This window comes from Sarcophilus harrisii, chromosome 2 (genome assembly GCF_902635505.1).
Source record: "Sarcophilus harrisii chromosome 2, mSarHar1.11, whole genome shotgun sequence".
Taxonomy (NCBI): domain Eukaryota; kingdom Metazoa; phylum Chordata; class Mammalia; order Dasyuromorphia; family Dasyuridae; genus Sarcophilus; species Sarcophilus harrisii.
The window spans coordinates 173327339-173349659 of NC_045427.1; the positions used below are offsets into that span (position 1 = coordinate 173327339).

General features: G+C 32.5%; 1 protein-coding gene across 2 annotated transcripts in view; it reads left to right on the forward strand.

Annotated features, from left to right (window-relative positions):
- CSMD1 (CUB and Sushi multiple domains 1) overlaps positions 1–22321 on the forward strand; it is a 2563917-nt gene that overhangs the window by 945121 nt on the left and 1596475 nt on the right. The gene's annotated exons all lie outside the window — the stretch shown is intronic.

Genomic DNA, 22321 nt, shown 5'->3' on the forward strand with positions numbered 1-22321 from the left:
TGCTCTCACAATAACCCTGAAAGACAATCTCCCTCCCTCCTTCTCTCTCTCTCTCTCTCTCTCTCTCTCTCTCTCTCTCTCTCCCTCTCTCTCTCTCTCTCTCTTTCTTACACACACGAACATTAACATACCGAATAAAACAAACTTTTTATTTTTTTTCCCCAAGAATAAGGAAGTAAAGGTAAAGGTAAAATACACTAGCATTTTCTCATATATCTCCATGCTGTTTAATTTTTTATCTTCAATCTTTTATGAATCTTCTCTTTCTAGACTCCCTTTCCATCCCATGTTAGCTTTATTTGCCTCTTGAGGAGTTTTCAGTCTTCAGTATTGCACTATCTTGAATCTCTTACACAATTTTGATTTTTGCCATTTTTATTTTGCTATTTCCCAATTATTTATAGTATGCAATATCTGATTCTCTTAAAGTGCCAAAGGTTGTTAGAAAAAGTCTTGAAATTCAACTCAGTTTATGCAACATTAATTAATTATTTATTATTTACAAGGTTCTAGGCATAAATCTTTTTAAGGGATATGATGCAAACTCAGAAGTTATAAGATGTGGAGAGGAGAGTATAATGAGATAACTATATGAGGCAATTTAAAATAATTAAAGAAGGGAATAGGTATCTTCAGGTTGAAATAGAGCAATGAAGAAAGGTTTTGCGTAAAAAATGTAGAAATTGTTCTTTACAATGAAGATGCAGAGGGAAATGTTATAGGATTGTGATTACAGAGATGAAAAAAAAATATTGCAGATACAAGGAATACCTTGGGCTGGATATTAGAATATATGAATTAGAGGAGTGAAAATTATATGTATTTAAAGCAGAGAGCTTGAAAAGGCCAAATAGTGTGCCAAATATTTCAAACTGAAGATGAATTCAATCAATTAAGAAAATCTACATCGAAATCCTAGGAAGAAACAATCAGTTGAAGGAAAATGGAAATGTGAGAGAAAAAAAGATTTGAAACACCTATATTCTATATCTGAAATGTTATTAGGTACTGGAGTGACAATACTTTGCCACCAAAGGGTAAAATAAGCAGCAATGTAAATTGCAGGAAAGTAAATTTAGCCTTGAATGAAAGTTTTCCCAAAAATTAGGGATAACCCAAAGTGCCTTGCATTTACTTTTGAGTGGAATGATATCCTCCCTGTTTAAGAGGGATTTGGATAAAGGCTGGATAATAATTTATACATTGCATTATGGTATCCATACTGTTTTAAGTACAGATTGGAACAGGAATATCCTGATATTATCCAAATATAATACTATTATTTATTTATTTATATGTTTTTCCCATTACATTTTTTTGAATGTTTCAAAACGTTATTCCATTCCATAAGCATTCAGCTACAACCATTTATTATGGATGACTGTAAGTTCTATTTTATCAACAAGATCAAGATAGTATAATTTGAACTTTTTAAACTACTCTTACTCCAAATTTCCATTTTTTAAAAATTTTTCCTCTACCTTATATCCTCCTTTACTCTTGCAGAATGAATGTTGCCTTTTCTTCTTATTTTGACAATACTTTTCCAAGAAACCCTAATTTTTCTTCTGTTTTTAGGACATTTTTCCATCAATCGTCTCTACTCTTGCATTTTCAATTATTTGTTCCCTGGAACCTTCCATTTTATATTTTCATTTTTCTCTTCTCTACTCTGTCAGGGTCAGGCCTAACGTATTTCCTTCTCCCTGAAGGAATTGCTCAAACTTTAATACCTGTGTTTCTCACATGTTTTAAGGATCTCTGAATAGAATCCCAGTTCCATTTAAAAACATCTTAACATGGTTAGATTTTCAAAAAGATTATTTTTCTGAGAGATATAACAAGAACAAAATACAAAGGATTTCTCTCAATAACTCCAGAGCATATTTTCCTCTACATCACCTTGATCTCTAGGGAGTCAGCTTAAAGCTTAGCTCAGTCCAAATGTATTTGTTCCATTGAATTCACATCCATACTCCACCTCAGTAATGACCAATTTCTCATCCCAGTTTTTACTAACATGAGTTCTGAATATCATGACCAAAGATTTCTTTTTGTTTCTCAGATTTTCAGTGCTGGTCTGGCTATGACACCCTACTTGAATTCTGACTGCCTAGTTCCTGTGCTTAGCTTTTCTGGTCTTACATTTTAGAGAATCCATTACTTTAATCAAAAAAGAAGTGAAAATTTTCAAGAATGTCTGTTTCGTTCTCAGGGCTATGTAGCCTCAGAGCAAAGGTGGGTGAGTGAAGAAGGTCCTATTCATTTTTCTTTCTTTCTTTCTTTTATTCAATAGGATGACTAAAAATATCACTAAGGTCCCTCAGAAACTAATGAATTAAAGAAGTGGTAAAAGTTGATTTAGGTTTTTTTTTTTTTTTTTTTTTTTTTTTTTGAAAAATACAAACAGTTCTGGCTGTGGAGCTAATTTTGGAAAAGCCTACTTCCAACCACATCATTAACTATCCAGAACCAGTTATAGAATGTCCATTTGCCTTAAATGTCCTTACAATTCTTCCAAAAGCAAGCTTCCCATGTTCTCTACATGAATAAAATCAGCACCAATGAAGCCAGCTGAGGGATGAAGATGCCCTTTTTATATGAATAGATTTAGTCTTCCTTGGATCATCTCTAGAAAGAAAAAACATTCTTTCCTCATGCTTATGTTTTTTTCCTTTGAACCTTCACTGACCAATCTGTTCCTGTGTCTACCTCATTCAAATGCTGTCAATTTTTTTTTAATTTTTAAACACACACACACTCATTTCTTAATTCTTAGTCAAGCCTTTTTTATTATTTTTTTTGTCTTAAAATATTTTATTTCCTATTGTGGTTTGATAGGAAACCCAGATATCTCCAAACTTGAGGCTTTTGTGTTAACATTGATTCCGGAACCCTAAACCTACCCACTGCAATAGCTAATTGTACGATATTCACCAGTTAAGATATACATTCCTTGAAATCAACTTCAATTTATCTCACACAAACGGTACATTAATACTTCTACCCAAGTGACAAAAATCATCTCCTTAACTTTTAGAGGTGTACTAATAGCTTACTCTCACTATTCTATAGTTGATGAAGGCTCACAATGCTCTTTATAATAATCTTTGCTTTATTACAACACTTAAAAATTATCTGAGGGGAAAAATACAATGCTTTGTAGCATATGGTTAATTTCAAAATTGATTAAAGCAAATTAAAATTAATTTAATTTTCAGAAGTTAGTGACACCCTTTGAGGTAGCTATTGACACACAAGTGTGTTGTACAACCTGACTAAGGAATCAATGAGCCAAAATATTATTTTGTTTCACATACAATGTGTGTCAGTGGTGTTAAGGAGATCTAGAGGAATAATTCAAAGCTAAAATTATCTAATTCCCCCCCCAAAGGAATTATTTTTATATATATTAACTGTTTATTTTTCAAAATATGTGTAAATATAGTTTTCACCATTCAGCCAGCAAAACCCCATGTTCAAAACTTTTCCCCCTTCCTCCCCATTTCCCCTCTTCCCTAGATAGCAAGCAATCCAACATAGGTCAAACATGCAATTCTACCAAACATATTTTCACATTTATTATGCTGCACAAGAAAATTCAGATCAAAAGGGGAAAAATGAGAAAGAAAAATACAAGCAAGCAAACAACAACAACAAAAAGTGAAAATACTATGTTATGATTCAAATTCAGTCCCCACAGTCCTCTCTCTGGATGCAGACAGCTCTCTCTATCATAAGTCTCTTGGAATTGTCCCTAATCACCTCCTTGTAGTAAAGTGCCAAGTCTATCACACTTGATCATCTTACAGTCTTGTTGTTGCTATGCGCAATGTTCTCTTGGTTCCACTTCACTCAGCATCAGTTCATATAAATCTCTCCAGGCCTTTATGAAATCAGCCTGCTGATCTTTTGTTATAGAACAATAATATTCCATAACTCCATAATAAATAATTCCATAATAAATATTCATAAATCATAACTTATTCAGCCATTCCCCAACTGATGATTATCCACTCATTTTGGAGTTCTTTGCCACTACAAAAAGGGATGCTAAAAACATTGTTTGTTTATTTGTTTGTTTTTTCAGTAGAGATAATATTAGATCAAAAGATACACATACTTTTATCGTCCTTTGGGCATAGTTCCAAATTGTACACCACTCTGGTTGGATCAGTTCACAACTCCACTAATAACATATTAGTGTTCCAGTTTTCCTGCATCCCCTCCAACATTTATCATTATCTTTCTGGATAGAGTTTTTAAACAATTAATAAAAGGTTATACCGTAGGACTACCCTTTTAATGAAGCCTATAGTCAATACCCATGTTGCAGAGTTGCTATGAATTTAAGTAATCACTAATTAATTAATTATTCCATGATTTTATATAATTCATGTATATTTTTATTGCTTACTAGTAAAATATTTAAGGTTCTGCTTTAAAGGAAGTTGAAATTTTATGGGACAACAAGGTATACATACATGAAATAGGCAGCTTTATTTTGGTAATATGAAACCAGAATGAGTGGTTTTAAAGAAGTTTCTGAGCCTGAATTCCATAAAACCCCAGGAACTATCTCAGCCATGAAGTCTGTAAGAGTAGGAATCAAAAAGTGAGAAGTAATGCTGAAAGGAAAAGAAATTTATTAGTATACTAAGGAAAACTGCTCCTGGGTTAATGACTTTTACTTTCTTATGTTACAGATTAAGCTTTTTAGGTTTTATTAAAGTTAATTTCTGATATAGAAAGGAAATCGGGAAATATGTAATCTTTGAAGTTATGTCAGTTTTTTTTCCCTTTGAGAAATGAATTTCTCATTGATTAGACTTATCAAATTTCTGTGTAATGTCAGGAAAAATCTAAGATGATGGAAACCTTCACTATTAAAATAAAATTATTCTTTTCCATCTTGTTTTGAGGAGGGAAAAAAATATCCGAGAGTATCCATCCACACATCCCCATAACTCTGATCTTTTGTTTCCAGGGATTACTATATTTGGAAAGAAAAATGTATCCTAAAACTTCCATATGTTCATCTATTTCCTTATAATATATGAAATAAGTGCTTTACTTAACTAAGCCTAACTAACTGCTTAACATCCAATACATGCTGAAATGGAGCTGAGCCCTTCAAAACTTCTTGTGATGTTTTCCCAGGGGGCTAGATTTATGTCTCAGACCAAATATCTTCAGTATAATTATATATAATGTGTACACATATATATGTTGTATATATGTATCTTCCTTCCTCCCTTCCTTCCTTCCATTCTTTTCTTCCTGCCTTTCTTCCTCCCTTTCTGCCTTCCTCTTTCTCCCTTCCTTCTCTCCCTTCTTTGCTCCATTTCTTCTTCCCTCCCTCCTTCCCATAAAGCAGCTTTCACAAATTAAAATAATCATTCAGTGAATTAAACAAGGGGGTGGAAAGAGTTGCTTTATTCTATGTCTTGAAATCCTGAGATTAAAGTTGTGATCAGGAACAAGTTTTTTTTTTTAAAGTTGTGATCACTTTGAGCATTAAAATCCTATGACTGCCTTTCAGAAAGCAATCAGTGGTGCAAGCTTTATTCCTGCAATTATAGTCAATGGCATCCTTTAATCTCTTTAATCTCTAAGCATATGCTAATTGGCTGAGGTAGCTGTGGGAAATTGTATTAATGCAGGTTTTAAATTGGGTTGGAAGTTGCCCATTGAAACAAAATATGGCATTCTTGGTTGTAAATGTGCTTTCAGTTAACTGTGCTCTAAACACAGTAGGTGTTTGTTAATGTTTATTGTAAATGTATGAAAACACACTTTCCTGTTTTTACCTGTTTTTACCAAATTGCCACAATACCTGATGGAAGAGATCCCTGATAACATATGGTGTTTATAATCAAGGGGAACCATTTTGGGCTGTGGGCTATGGGTACAGGCCTACACTGGAACAATGGCTATTAACCTTTTTGGCCAGAAGCATTATCACTAATCAGTTGCTAGGTTGCTTTGCACATTGCTTGGCATTTGGGCACCCAGTATGATTGTAGTACAAACACAAATGGCTGCAGCTTGTTGAATTAAGATCCCTGCTGAGTTGCTCTGGAGGGCACACTGTTCTTCTGCCTGTTTGTTGGAGTGACAGAATGACAGAATTTGTTTCCTATATTGGTAGTATGAGGGTTGTCAGCTACAAAAACAAGTGTTTCAGGGAAAAGAAAGTGTTGAGGAAAGGGAGTTGTTGTTGATCTCATTTCCTTCTAATTTCCGTTAGAGGATTTAAAATTTTAGCTGCTGTTTAAATTTGTTCCTTTATGAGGATTATTTGATTAGGATAAATAGTTCTGCCCTTTAACAAAAGGTGATAAAGATATCTTTCAGATCAGATACCCAAAAGAACCATAAAAATACTTCTGTAGTTAAGATTTAAGTGATCTCTAGGGAACTGAGGGAGGGGGAAAAGTAATTACTTTTGAGAGTCCTCTCAGTGGTTTTTGTTCCATGAAATTGATTCTTCTGGGGAAAAGTTAAGGTTCTTTGAAAACTAAGACATGGCTTAGTTTTCCACTTAAGTAAAATCATCTTTATCAGATATGACTTGCTCTGAGTATAATAAATTACATGTCTTTTGGAGATGGAATTATACCTACTGTACCTTTAAAGGAAATGATTACCCAAATTTTCTGTTAGTGTGAATCAAAACTGAGTTAATACTCTGCTTTTCAAAAATTCCTCCTTTTGTTTATCTTGGCCCTAAACTTCTTGTTTAAATCATCCCTATGATATGGGAAATGAAGACCAGGCTCTATTTAAATTTTAATTCAATTTAGTTAATAGAACACACATTCCGAAATACTAAGTTTGTACTTTGTGGAGAGTTAGCCTAAAACTACACATAGAATATGGAGAAAACAGAATGTATACAAAGAAGTGAAAATTGTATGTACTGGCCTCTAGGAATTTTTAATCTAATAGGCACAGAGAACAAGACTTAAACAAAAAGATGATTCTAAAGAAGATATCTTTTCTATTGAATTTGTAAATCAATACATATTTTCAGAGATGTGCTAGAGACAGTCTATGAACAAAGCACAGTACTGAAAAGAAGATGGAGAATGGCTTGAGGGATAACGAGGACCACCATAGGAAATGGAGCTTAGTTTAGCTGAATCATTCAGAACTATATCCTTGTTGAATATCCTTCTCCGCTTATGTTTAAGAAACTTCTTTAAATTGTTGTATGCTCTACAAGTATCTCATTTTATTGCAGTATAGCACATAAACTACCAACACACTGATCTAGATCAGGCCCAACCCAGCAAACCCTCTTTTTGAGTATATCCCAATTGACCCATTCCTTTTAGTTTTGTCCAATTTTTGTCCTTGTTTTTCAACATATTCTTTATAGAACACTCACATAATATCTAATAAACTCTTCTTTAGATCTTTTTGTATTTCAGGGTGTTGTGGCACAGTTTCCTTTTATTGTCCTGCTTCAGTTTCCCTAAATTGTTCTACCTCAGTTTCCCTAATTGTGCCTCAGTTCCTTGAATTGTTCTGCCTCAATGCCCCTGGTTGCAACCCCCCTTTATAACCATTAGTACTGAGATAATTAGAGCTGGGAACCCTGATAGTAAGCATTCCACAGAGCCATAAATTGTAGATGAGTTACTGGGAGATATGCTTACATATCTCTAAATTCCAGACTTTATGTCTCTAGTGACTATTCCCTTCACTCCCAAGTTATTAGAATTTATGGTCCTCATCCCCCATCTTGTCAGAACTGGATTGATTGTCCCTTCCTGGAAATTCCCTCATTTACCAATGCTCGGACTCAACCTCTTTCCTTTATCTCCCCTGATTTTAGAGCCACATGTAAAAATCATTGGAATCTCACATTTGATGCTGGATTATTGGAGATGAAAGTCTAATTCAGCCCTGGAGGCAGAATGGATTCTTCTCTGCTTCCAGACTATTTCTCTTTTTCAGAAACCCAAATAAAATATTAAAGACTCTCTAATCTCTATCTTACCTCAGTTTCTCCGGCATTATAATGGAGACCTGTGAATATTGCTGATTGCCTATCTGTCATCTGTTATTCTGACTGGCTCATTCCTTTCTTCTGCTGCATCCTATGATTTGTAGACCCCTCCATCCTCTATATCTTTTTTAGATATTTCTTCCCATTTAGAGTATGGGCTCTGTAAGTAGGAACTGTCTCTTTTTAATTATTTGTATCCCCAGTAACTAGCACATTATAAATGTTTTTAGATTCATTTTTGTTTGATGATATCCATCACTCATTATTGAGTGTCAATAATCACTTGAAATGCATTGAAACCTATTGCATTGATCTTGTTATAATTTTTATATTTTTCCACAAAAATAATTACATGATTAATATTGAGGAATAAATGAATATACATAATTTTAAGAAACAAAGCTGTAAGTGTCAGTCATTTTGGAGAATAGAGAAGATTGTACAATTGCTTGCATCACATGTGTTAAATGTGTGTTTCTGCCTCAACAAAGTAACTATAATCTGTATTCTAAGTATAGATTGATCCTCACACTAAATCAAAAATTGAAGGGCCTAGAATGTTCCTCCACATTGTAGGTTCTTAGGAATAAATTAAGGTCCTCTAAAAGAAAGAGATGAAAGGATTCAGTGTTAGGGTCAGAAGACGGAAGGAAGAAATTGGAATTTGAGAGAATGGGTTGGAGATGGAAAATGAGAGATCTAAGCCCTTCAGAATGATAGCATCTAGAACATAGAGAAAAAAGGGAAGAAAAAAGAAATATTTTTTCTTATTCTTTCTAAAGAGGAGAATGGTGGATGTTCTGAGGAGGAAGTTTCTTATCTTCCAAAGAATCCTGTAATAGAGCCTCAGAAGCTATCTGGCAAGAAATCATTCTCTAGAGATGAAAGGAATAAGAAGAATAGTTGATTCCCTGTAGCAGTTAATTGCCCAATAACAGTAGAGAGGTTTACTGTCTTCTTGTAGCAAGTATCCAATACATAGAAGAGAATATATAATGAATGTATTTCTACCTCAGTCAACCAAGTGGGATTTGTGTTCTTCTGAGACAAAAAGAATGACATGCATCTGCTTCTCATGACTTACATGGCAAAATGACACTGCTAAAGGTAACCTAAAAAGTATTGCCAAATATAATAAAGTCCTGGGAAAAAAACTAATATCAGAGGAACGTGGTTGTGTTTTCTTCATGGATAGCTATTGAAAGCAAGGGACAGAGAAGGCAAACATTAATTTGGGAAATGAACATCTGGCTAAGAAGGTGGTTTCTGGAAATGGAATGTGGATTTGTGGATCATGACTTATAATTTAAGGTTGACAGATTTCTGGCAAAAGAGGAAAGTAAAGCTAAGAAAGGACAATATAAATGTACCTGTCATGTGTGTTGCAAATCTAATCCAAATGAATTTAACTAAAAAAAATTGATAAAGAGAAGAAAAGCTTTCTGTGTGTTTCCTCAATATTAAAATTTTTAGAAGCAGTCACAAAAAGGAAAGAGAAGACAGGCTGAGATTCCAGAAATTCATAGGCAATAAAATCAAAATAAGGAGAGTAATTAAATCCAAAACCTAAGTGGTCTATATTCAAAAGTTCAAAATTCAGGCAACAAATAGAAATAATTCAAGTTTTTAATAAAAGGAGATGAATTTGACTTAAAAGATATTACTGAACCTGTGTATTTGAATCTTGTGACTGAATTATGATTTTACAAGAGTAAAGAAACAGAATGGGTAAAAGGGGAGAGGTAGTGGGATAACTATGTATATTATATATTCATTTAAAGAAATCCAGAAAATGAAATGGGGAAGTTTATCAGAGAGTATTGAAAGGGAGGTCAAGGTAGGAAGAAATAGATAGATGTGATTTTACCATTAGAGTTTATTACAGATCACCCAAGTAGAAAGAAGAAACATATGAAGGGATCGAGAAGCTGGTTACAAATAAGAGAGAAATATACAATAGTGACAGGGGGAGAGAGAGGGATTCAGTTATTCAGACATCTTCTGGGTTCTCTCTGAGCCCAAATCAGAGCAATTAATAACTTTTTTGCTTGCCTTAATGATAATTTCATCTTTTAAATAAATGACAGAATAAACATAAGTGAAAATTTTCCAGATGTGAGCATGTATTTTGATAAGATCAAATCATTGGCTCTAGATAAACTACATCCTCAGATCTTGAAAGAGGTGATCATGCTTACCTATTGGTGATATTTGAAACGTCATGAAAATGGGAGAATAAGCTCAACAATGGAAAAAGGCAAATATATTAATTTTCAAAAGCAGAAAGTTTTCAAAGTATAAGTCAGTGAGCTTGATTCTGGTTTCTGGGGAAAAAAATCTATTAATATTACTATGAGATGATTAGAAAGTGAATTAGTAATTGCAAAAGAGCTAATAGGACTTCATAAACAATCAGTCATGCCAGACTAATATAACTGTTTTTTTTTTAATAGTATCCTCTCCTTGTAGATAAGGAGAATGGTGAAGACATAGCTTGCTTAAATTCTGACAAAAAAATTCTAATAAATTGTCTCCTGATATACAGGTAGAAAAAGTGAAGTGATATGAATTGGGTAATACAATCAAATGGATTCTGAAATAATTGGATGACCAGACTCAAAGGTTAGTTTTAAAAGTTAAGTGTCAAATTAGTATCCATGAGGTCTCTAGGATACTCTCTCAGCACTAGTATTTGATCTTCTACTATTTAAAATAGTAGCTTACATAAAGAATGAAATGTAAGTCTCAACAAATTTGTAGATAATACAAAGCTGAGATGAATAACTAGGATATTGAATGATCATGTCAGGATTAAAAAGACTCTCAACAGTTTAGAGTATTAGGCTTAATCTAATAAGATGAAATAAATATATTAAACAAATAAATAAAGGAAATAAAGATAATGTAATATTTGACACTTGGATAAAAAAATCAGCTCTACAAATATAAGATGTGAAAAGGCAGATATTTTTAAAACAATGATTATTCTTTTGAAAAATTACAAAATAGACTTCTTCAGGGCATATGTGAGAGGAAAATAACTATTAGATTGTCACAAAGTGGAATGCTGATTTCAGACATAGTGGGTTTTCTTTCCTCTGAGGTCTTCAAGAAGAAATGAAATGACCAGTTAGTTAATTATAGAGGAACTTGTTTTTTTGCATGCTATTCAGTTAAATGGCTCAGAGAATCCTTTCTTAATCTCAAATTGCATTATTTTGTGATTTTGCAGAAATTTTGTTATTCTATTTTTTGAAATCCTATGTCATCACTAAAAATACTTGTTTTGAAAAAATTTTCGTTTTTATACAAAGGACAACTAGGAAGTAGGGTTTTTAAAAATATCACTCCCTTTTAAATACTATAGCATCATATGAAAATGGTCCTTGGTCTTAATGCAGGAGTGAAGAAGGCAGGAGAGCTGTCATGTGGCTGGTCAAAGATGGAGTCTGAAATCTGGTATCTTCTCTTTTATCTGTGGCTGACAACTGTGGCTGAGAGAGCCTTCCCAGTTGTTCAAGCCCTTAAATTCTTCAGTATGATCATATCACTACACCACATTTACCACCCTCAACCATTATATCACTATAGAGAACCATTATCTCACATTGAATAGATACTTAACTATAAGCACCATGCTGACCTAGATTTAAGAATTAAAACAAAAGAAAGCAGGAGATGTTGAGGGCTGAAACTCTGAAAAGGTGTATTTGTTTTAGAACACAGGTGGTCATGCCCTCCCTGACATCTCAGAAAGGGAGATGAAAAAACCAAAAAGGGGCCGAATGTGCCCTTCTTGATTTCTTAGGAAGGGAGGTGAAAACACCAAAAGGAAATGGGGAGTCAAATCAGATATTGTTAACAGGTTTCCTCTGGGATGAAAGGTATACATAAATCATTCAACATGGGAGATATTACACAAACACATAGTAATATAACTCAGGCTAGTAGTGCTGTAACAGACAACAGGAATCAACATAGTGAGTGATATAACAAACAATATGAATATACATGTCCACAAGTCCTAGAAAGAAGGTATATAAATAACAATCACATATATACTTCCTTCAGCAGCCAAGAGATAGTTCAAAACCAATCAATTGCCCATTACTTCACATGTCAGGGAATCCAAAGATTCCTGCAAGTTTTGAAGTCCTACAACAGTCGCATAATGTCTCAGGGAATCCAATGTTTCCTGCAGATTTTAAAATCCTGCAACAATCTAATCAACAATTTTGTGATGTTCATGAGTCAATTGCCATAACTACTAGGATCTTTCAGTGGTGGGCACAGTCAGCAAATGGAACCATATGATGTTTCTTGGGTCTTCTTCATTCCAAAGGTTTTTTCCATTTGTCTCCAATGGACAAAGCAAATATGGCTTGTTGACATCCATCTGACTCCTTCTCCATCTGTAGAGATAGAAGCAAACTCTTTTGCCCAAGCTGTTAACCTATCTGGTTCCTCCCATTCACCATTTACTGGATCTCTCCAAATCATCTGGCTTATCTAAAATAGTGATGCTGCTTGAAGTGAGCACTGCCCTTCCAGTGGGTTATAAAACCTATCTGCCAGATCCAGTGCATCTTTATCAAAAATCAAAAAATTAATAATATGTAGAGCTAAATTTAAAAGTTCTCTAGTTACCTGTGGCTCCCCCATTTCTTTTGTTTTTTAGAGGAGCATCTTGATGTCTCTGTTTCTCCTCTCTATTATTGCCTGTACTTGAAGATTAAAAGGTATTCCAGTGGTATGTAAAATCTGATACTGTGCACATATAGTCAAGAGTGATTTAAAATTAGATAAGCATTTTTTGGGTTGCCGATGCATAAGTACATTATTTTCCTTTCCTTTTTTTTTCTTCTACTTTATTAGTAATATAAAAACTTGACTGCTGCAGAAAGCTTCTAAAGTATTACCAAAATATTACAAATTACTATACTACCTTCCCTCTTTACTTCTCTTTTCTTGACCTCTCTCTACTCTTCCTTCTTTTATTTTCCCTATCTTATATTTCCTTTATCTACTTTCCTTCTCAGGCAGTGGTGCACTTAAACTAATTTCTAGCTATGTAGGAAAGCAGATTACTACATTTTCAATGTAATCATTTACATCTCCAAAACTGGCAAAAAGTGATAAATTAAGGCATGGCTTATATTTTGTTGACTATCTAGGCTTAAGTGGATGATAAAATATTAATAATTAAGATTAATTAATTAATTAATGTGTTTCCTACATTCTTTTCCTTGAATAACCAGTTGAAAAAGATTTACCAGCATATCCCAGATGGTCTCCAAATAAGAGACAGCTAGGTCAAAAAGACACACACACACAGACAGACAGACAGCAAGAGAAAGAGAGAAGACAGACTCAGAGATACATATATACATATATACATGTATACATATATAGTGAGAATAGATATAGATTTTGATATCTGTAGATAATATTTGTATGTGTGTGAGAGACACAGAAAAACAGAAACACACGTACACAGAGATCATTTAGAAAAGAGGTGACATTGTACAGACCATATATTACACATTAATACTTAATCATTAATTTCATAAACAAATGTTTTGAAACTAAATCTAAGGACTTATTTACCTAGTTGTTTAGATTAGGAAGTTGAAACAAATATTTATCACAAATTTACTAGAAATTAATTCAGAATAGCAAAATTCAAAGCATTATTTTAAAAAAAATTTCTCATAATAATTCAGTGATATTTAGATACTGCACATATTTAGAAATTCACTATTCAACACATACACACACACACACACAATTCACTAGTCTTGATTTTAAAAGTTTTCTATGAAATAAAGAAGGAAAAATATAGTTGTAATAAAATCAAGACTGTTTCTTCAGGGCCCCAATATAATCTGTCATAAGTATAATAGGAGAAAGGTTATGTAGCTCTATTTAATTCCAAGTAACAATCATTTTAAACCTATATTTAAAAATAAACAACCATATAGAAAAGTTCCACAATATTCACACTCAAGATTTACAAGGTGAGAAAATTACCTTCAGACAAGGAGTAGCACTATGGGAAAAATGAGTAAAAAAGTATCCTACCATTGCATGTGACATTCTCTTAACATTCCTATCACAATCCATCTATCACAGTTCCTTGGGTAAGACATGATATTTCCCTTAAATGGTAGATTATTGATTTAAGGATTATGACACCTGAAATCAAAAGTCAGAATAATATTATAGTATAGTTCCAAGGGTGTTTTCCTTAAATAACAAGCTTTATGAATTAGAGTTTTGGGTGAGGTATAGTCATTATTACTTTCTTTCTCTTATGTTACAATACATTTGTCAAAATTTAATACATATAAGGCTTTATGTTATATAGCATTTATAGTTTTAATTCATTCTGAAGTCTTTTCTCTTCAGCTAAGAGAGGTCTTAGTCCCTCATCCAAACCACTTTAGTAGTTTAGAATTTTATAACCTTCTCTCAGGAAATTTGATAAGATTATATGGCTTTGCCCAAATAGAAAATCCCCAGGAGCCTGGTAAGTTCCTAAAGAGTGTAGAAGGGAAGTCTATGGTCTATTATTATATTCATTTTAAAACAAAATTTACCCAATTACACATGTAAGAATTCTTAAACATCATAACTGTATTTTTAACAGCTCAATTCATAATGTTAAAACATCCAGATTAAAAAAAAAAAAGGATATAATGAGATCACCCTTCAGGTACCATTTTTTCAAATGCACCACAATACTTATGATTTTCTAAAAATTATAAGAAAAATTAGATGCACAGCATTATAAACATTATTGTGGGATTTTAAAACATAAAACTGTATATATATATATATATACATATATATATATATATAATCCACTTTAATAATGTTAAGTTATTTGAATGTAGTTCTGAATCATCTTACAAAGAAAAACACTTTATCTCTCTATCAATTTGGCATTCTATGTTAGTTATATTCAAAAGTCATCACAGAATAATTATATTTTTATTCTTTTTCATAGTTTTTTTTCCTTCATTGATTTTATTTTTCATAAAGTTTTGAAACAAAAAAACTTTAATATTTAGTATTTTGCATTAGGCGGTTATATACTTAAAGAGAGTCAGGAATCACAATTTTCCTAACAGAAGAATGCATATCATTTTAAATAAGACCATATGATAGGATAGTTTTAGACATTCACAATCAAAACAAATCTTCTTTTACAATCACAAGTGATAACAGTCAAATCTCACTTTTTCCAAGGGTCATCAGCTGTAAGCATCCTAAATTTTAGGGTTCGGCTTCTGCTTTCAGTTAACTCACCTCCAAAGATATAGAAGAGTAATCTCAAAAAATTCTCTTTCTTTTTAGGGTCCAGGATGCTATTCTAAAATATAGAAATTGTAAATGTAATAACATTATGACTGTGTATCCCTAATATAAAAATTAGAATATGTTCTTCTCTTAGTTCTTCAAATTCATACTTTTTATATATTATACTGAAATAAATTATATTCTGTAAATTAATAACTACAATTTCATTTAGCAAATATTATAACTTGATGGAAATTTTCTAAATCAAATTACTAAAAAACATGTCTCCAAAAAGCACTATATATAGGTATGTATGAATATATTTCCCATTGAGATTAAAAAAAAAACAACTTAAATTTTTCTTTCCAAAATTCCAAACCTTTTACCTAGAAACTCTCAACTTAGAATTCTATAGATAAATTGTATTTATCATTAACTTTCCATTCATTCTCTTATCTCTGCTTGCTTAAACCTTTTTTAACTTTTCCAGTGGAATTTGAAGATCTATAAATTTCAAAACCTCATCTTTTTTTACATTTTGATTCATTTTAACTTCATTATTTTTCTTTATTTCCAGCTCATCTTTGTACTTAATAATATTCAAGCCTAACATATTCCTTTTTTGTATAAATTTTATCATTTGTATAGTCTATTTAATGAGATTTACAATCTATTTGATTTTTTAGTTGTCTTTGCCTCTAATCTACCTAAACAATTATGTTCAGTTAAATCATACAGAGAAGGTATTATTGATAGTGCCTAGAGACTGCAGATTAAAAACCATTTTTATCGGCAGTCTTTACAAATGGCTGAGTTTTCCCTTTCAAAATTATTCAAGGTACATGTCATCTTCTATACACCAGAGAACTTCTGAGGCAGAGCCTATTTTCCCCAAAAGATCTGAACATTCATTGGGATCCTCAGAAGTTTCTTTTTATATTATTTTTTCTGGTTATATATTTACAATATTTAATACACATTACTTTATGAATCATGATAAAAGAGAAAAATCAGAACAAAAGTGGAAAGTATGAGAAAAAGAAAAACCAAAGATAAAGGAAAAGGTGAACATAGCATGATTTACATTGAGTGTCTATAGTTCTTTCTTTGGATGCAGTTGGTTTTCTATCCAAATTTAATGGGATTTCCTTGGATCAGCAAACCACTGAGAAGAACTAAGTCATTCATAGTTCATCATCACATGATGATGCTATTATCTTGCAATTACTGTGTATAATGTATTCTAGGTCCTATTTGTTTTGCTCAGCATCAATTCAAGTAAATCTTTCTTGGTTTTACTAAAATCAGCTTGCTTGTCATTTTTCTTTTTTCTTTTTTTATTTAATAGCCTTTTATTTACAGGTTATATGCATGGGTAACTTTACAGCATTAACAATTGCCAAACCTCTTGTTCCAATTTTTCACCTCTTATCCCCCCACCCCCTCCCCTAGATGGCAGGATAACCAGTAGATGTTAAATACATTAAAATATAAATTAGATACACAATAAGTATACATGACCTAAACGTTATTTTGCTGTACAAAAAGAATCAGACTTTGAAATATTGTACAATTAGCTTGTGAAGGAAATCAAAAATGCAGGTGAGCATAAATATAGGGATTGGGAATTCAATGTAATGGTTTTTAGTCATCTCCCAGAGTTCTTTCTCTGGGCGTTTGCTTGTCATTTTTATACAACAATAATATTCCATTATTTTCATATACCATAACTTATTTAGCCATTCCCCAATTGATGTGCATTTGCTCATTTTCCAATACTTTGCCACCATAAAAGAAGCTGTTACAAACATTTTTTTTTTCCTTTTCCCTCCTTTATGATTTTCTTGGGATACAGAAACAGTAGTGGCACTGCTGGATCAAAAGATATGCACAATCTTATAGCATAGTTCCAAATTGCTCTCCAGAATGTTTGGGTCATTTCACAACTCCACCAACAATGCATTAGTATCCCAACATTTCTCATTATCTTTTCCTGTTATCTTTGCCAATGTGAAAAGTATGAAGTGATACTTGAGAGTTGTTTTCATTTGCATTTCTCTAATGTTATTTAAAGCACTTTTTCATATGCATATAGATTTAATTTCATTATCTGAAAATTATTTGCATCTTTTGACCATTTATCAGTTGGGGAATGCACAAAACTTTTTATAGCCAAAGTTATATCTGAGTGACTAATAAATAATTATTTTACATATTGCAATTTTTTACATCATTCCTAGGCCAAAAAAGTTAAGGAAAAATGAAATCATACTCCCAAGGCTTCCTTCAGTGCTGTAAAAGATAAAGAAAGTTAAACATACACATAATCTCAAGCATTCCCTAAAGAAACAATTTTGTCAAATAAACTTTCTAGGTTAATTAAGTTACTTACAGATTAAACTACATTTAGAGGATTCACAAATAAACAAATTGAAGGGGAAGTATTATATGTTCCCTATGAGTAAGATGGAATTGAGATATTGAGATTCTTCCTTTGGCTTCTTATCTTGGGAATAGTTTTGGTCAGATTAATTCAATACCAACCAAAGTTTTAGGAGGAATAAAAAGAAAATTTAAAAATCCCTATAACATTTCCAAATTTTTAGTGATACAATTTTTAATCTGAATAACTATTGTTTTTTTTTTTTTTTTTTCCTCTTCCGACTCTGTCTTCACCTGTAATGAAAATGTTTGGCTGGTTATAATGTCACCAAATCTCATCACTTCTACTTCTAAAAAACCATAGCCAATCTCTTTTCCCTGTTCACTCAGCCACAATGCTACTTCTCACTCTAATTCCATTTTTCCTCAACTACTATGATGGTCTCCTAATTTTATTCCTCTAGTTGTAGTCTTAACTAAACAAATCACATTCTACAAAGTTGCTAAATTATTTGGGTAATGAAATTATGTGTGATATCTTACTGAAGCTTTCCAAATATTCTTCTATCATTTTGTAGAAGATGAGCTTACATATGAGTGATTATATTCAATTACAAAAAGTAGGCATTTTATCCAAATGTTCAACAGGCAAAATAACATTAAATATAAATGAATGATAGGAAAAGTTATTAGTGCCTGTGTTCTTTCTGTCTGAATATCACCAAAGAAGATGAGAATGAAATAATAATATTAGTGATAACAAAAACAATAATAATTTTCTTTTGCATAACATTTTACATTTAAACTGTTTTGCACATTCTCATTTAGATGCATTACATTTTTTTTTTTTATTCAATAGCCTTTTATTTACAGGTTATGTGTATGGGTAACTTTATAGCATTGACAATTGCCAAATCTCTTGTTCCAATTTTTCCCTTCTTTCCCTCCACCCCCTCCCCCAGATGGCAGGATGACCAGTAGATGTTAAATATATTAAAATATAAATTAGATATACAATAAGTATACATGACCAAACTGTTATTTTGCTGTACAAAAAGAATCAGACTCTGAAATATTGTACAATTAGCCTGTGAAGGAAATCAAAAATGCAGGTGGGCAAAAATATAGGGATTGGGAATTCAATGTAATGGTTTTTAATCATCTCCCAGAGTTCTTTCACTAGGCATAGCTGGTTCAGTTCATTACTGCTCCATTGGAAATGATTTGGTTGATCTCGTTGCTGAGGATGGCCTGATCCATCAGAACTGGTCATCATCTAGTATTGTTGTTGAAGTATATAATGATCTCCTGGTCCTGCTCATTTCACTCAGCATCAGTTCGTGTAAGTCTCTCCAGGCCTTTCTGAAATCATCCTGTTGGTCATTCCTTATAGAACAATAATATTCCATAATATTCATATACCACAATTTATTCAGCCATTCTCCAACTGATGGGCATCCACTCAGTTTCCAGTTTCTAGCCACTACAAAGAAGGCTGCCACAAACATTTGTGAACATACAGGTCCCTTTCCCTTCTTTATGATCTCTTTGGGATATAAGCCCAGTAGTAACATTACTGGATCAAAAGGTATGCACAATTTGATTACTTTTTGAGCATAGTTCCAAATTGCTCTCCAGAATGGTTGGATTCGTTCACAACTCCACCAACAATGCATCAATGTCCCAGTTTTCCCGCATCCCCTCCAACAATCATCATTATTTTTTCCTGTCATCTTAGCCAATCTGACAGGTGTGTAGTGGTATCTTAGAGTTGTCTTAATTTGCATTTCTCTGATTAATAATGACTTGGAGCATCTTTTCATATGACTAGAAATAGTTTCAATTTCTTCATCTGAGAATTGTCTGTTCATATCCTTTGACCATTTTTCAATTGGAGAATGGCTTGATTTTTTATAAATTAGAGTTAATTCTCTATATATTTTGGAAATGAGGCCTTTATCAGAACCTTTGACTGTAAAAATATTTTCCCAGTTTATTGCTTCCCTTCTAATCTTGTCTGCATTAGTTTTGTTTGTACAAAAACTTTTCAGTTTGGTATAATCGAAATTTTCTATTTTGTGATCAGTAATGATCTCTAGTTCTGCTTTGGTCATAAAGACCTTCCCCTCACAGGTCTGAGAGGTAAACTATCCTGTGTTCCTCTAATTTATTAATAATTTCATTCTTTATGCCTAGGTCATGAACCCATTTTGACCTTATCTTGGTGTACAGTGTTAAGTGTGCATCAATGCCTAGTTTCTGCCATAATCCAATTTTCCCAGCAATTTTTATCAAACAGTAAGTTCTTATCCCAAAAGTTGGGGTCTTTGGGTTTGTCAAAGACTATGTTTCTATAGTTGTTGACTGTTTTATCCCTTGAACCTAACCTATTCTACTGATCAACTAATCTATTCCGTAGCCAATACCAAATGGTTTTGGTAACTGCTGCTCTATAATATAATTTTAGATCTGGTACAGCTAAGCCACCTTCATTTGATTTTTTTTTCATTAATTCCCTTGAAATTCTTGACCTTTTGTTTTTTCACATGAATTTTGTTGTTATTTTTTCTAGGTCATTAAAATAGTTTTTTAGGAGTCTGATTGGTATAGCGCTAAACAAATAGATTAATTTAGGTCATATTGTCATCTTTATTATATTTGCTCACCCTATCCAAGAGCATTTAATATTTTTCCAATTGGCTAGATCAGACTTAATTTGTGTGAAAAGTGGTTTGTAATTTTGCTCATAAAATTTCTGATTTTCCCTTGGCAGATAGATTCCTAAATATTTTATACTATCAGTAGTTACTTTAAATGGAATTTCTCTTTTAACTCTGACTGTTGGATTTTGTTAGTGATATATAAGAATGCTGATGACTTATGTGGGTTTATTTTATAACCAGCAACTTTGCTAAAGTTGTGGATTATTTCTAATAACTTTTTAGTAGAATCTCTGGGGTTCTCTAAGTATACTATCATATTATCAGCAAAGAGTGATAATTTGGTTTCCTCATTGCCTATTCTTATTCCTTTAATCTCTTTCTCAGCTCTTATTGCCAGAGCTAGCATTTCTAATAGATGCATTACATTTTAGATGCCTCAAATTGTTAACGCTGACCAAAATATTATCAAGCATAAAGGTCAGATTATTATGGTTAAGTATTTTGATTGCTGGAAAAATTGTTTAACATATGTATCACATTTAGGTTTTTGCTTTTGAAAGAAATAGAATATGTTCATATATATGTACATACACACACATATAAATGTATGAGAGTCAAGCCACATTAAATCAAACAACATTTAATAGATACTTAAGTACCAGATATTCTGTGAAGCAAATAAAGGCAAAAAAAGAGTCCTTATTATCAAAAATGTCACTATCACAAGAGCATTTTCCCTGTTTTTTTAAAAGTTTTACTACTTTCCACACTTATAAAATAATATCATAAATTTCTAAAACAAATTCCCATCTGACAACCACCAGCAATGTGACTGAGTTTTGACTTCTCAGTCTGTTTTCCCATTAAAAAAAATCATAGTCTGTGACTTTATTGTGTATTATCTCCCAATACAGAAATAACTGATCAGAGATGAAGATTAACAATATGTTGGTATTTTATAATGAGAAATTCTTGGGGACACTGAAAAGTGAAGTGAGTTTTATGACTACTTAGCTAATATATGCCAGAGAAAACATTTATATTGCGGGCTCTAAGGACAATTCTGTCTCTTTTTCTCCTACTACTGTCTTTCTCATCAATAAAATGATGCTTAAAATTTTTGTACTACTTACTTTTCAGGGTTGTTGTTATGAAAACATTCAGACAATCTTAAAGCCTAATAGAAATGTCTACTATTTTTCCTATTAGAAGAGTTGATTTGCTTTTTATACTTATGATTAATTGTGAAATAATTAATGACGATGCTAAACTGTAATAAAAATGCCCTGATGTAGATCCCAATGTGACTTCTTGGTTGCATTTTTATATATTTTTTGATTTGTTCTTGTTGCTAAGGGCTTCATTCTTTTGTGTGCTTTGCCTCTGTCTCTTTTATTACAAGGTTAGAAAAGCACCTGGGGTGCCATTAGAGAAAAATAATAATTGTATGTGGAGTCACTTAAAGGGCTTCCTCTTTTCTTTTACCTTGTGAGAAATTATTCAGAAAAGCCACTCCTTCAAGGTAGTTTCAGGCTATTACAATACCTGGGGACACTTAAAGAAACTAACTTCACAATCCAATTTTAAGAAAGGACTTTTGGAAGAGATGAGGGGAGAGAAAGGTGCCTCCTCTTAGGAGCTCAGACATCTGCTAAAAAAAGAATCAGTATTCAGGGATGAGTTTTCTTCTAAACCTGCAAGAAAAATGTTATATTTAAATAGCCCTATAAGAGTAGCACTCTAATAACACACTAACATATTTGGGTCTGGGGAATTAGGTTGAAAGTGGGGGAAAGGACAGATGATTAGAGAAAAACATTTGGCAGCATCATGACTAAGATGAGGTACCCATGGGTACAGTAATCTGCCTCACTTAGCTTTTTTTTCATTGTAAAATGGCCTGCTCATGCATTGTCTTTCTTCCCTATATTCCCATATGTACAATTTGGCACAGAGT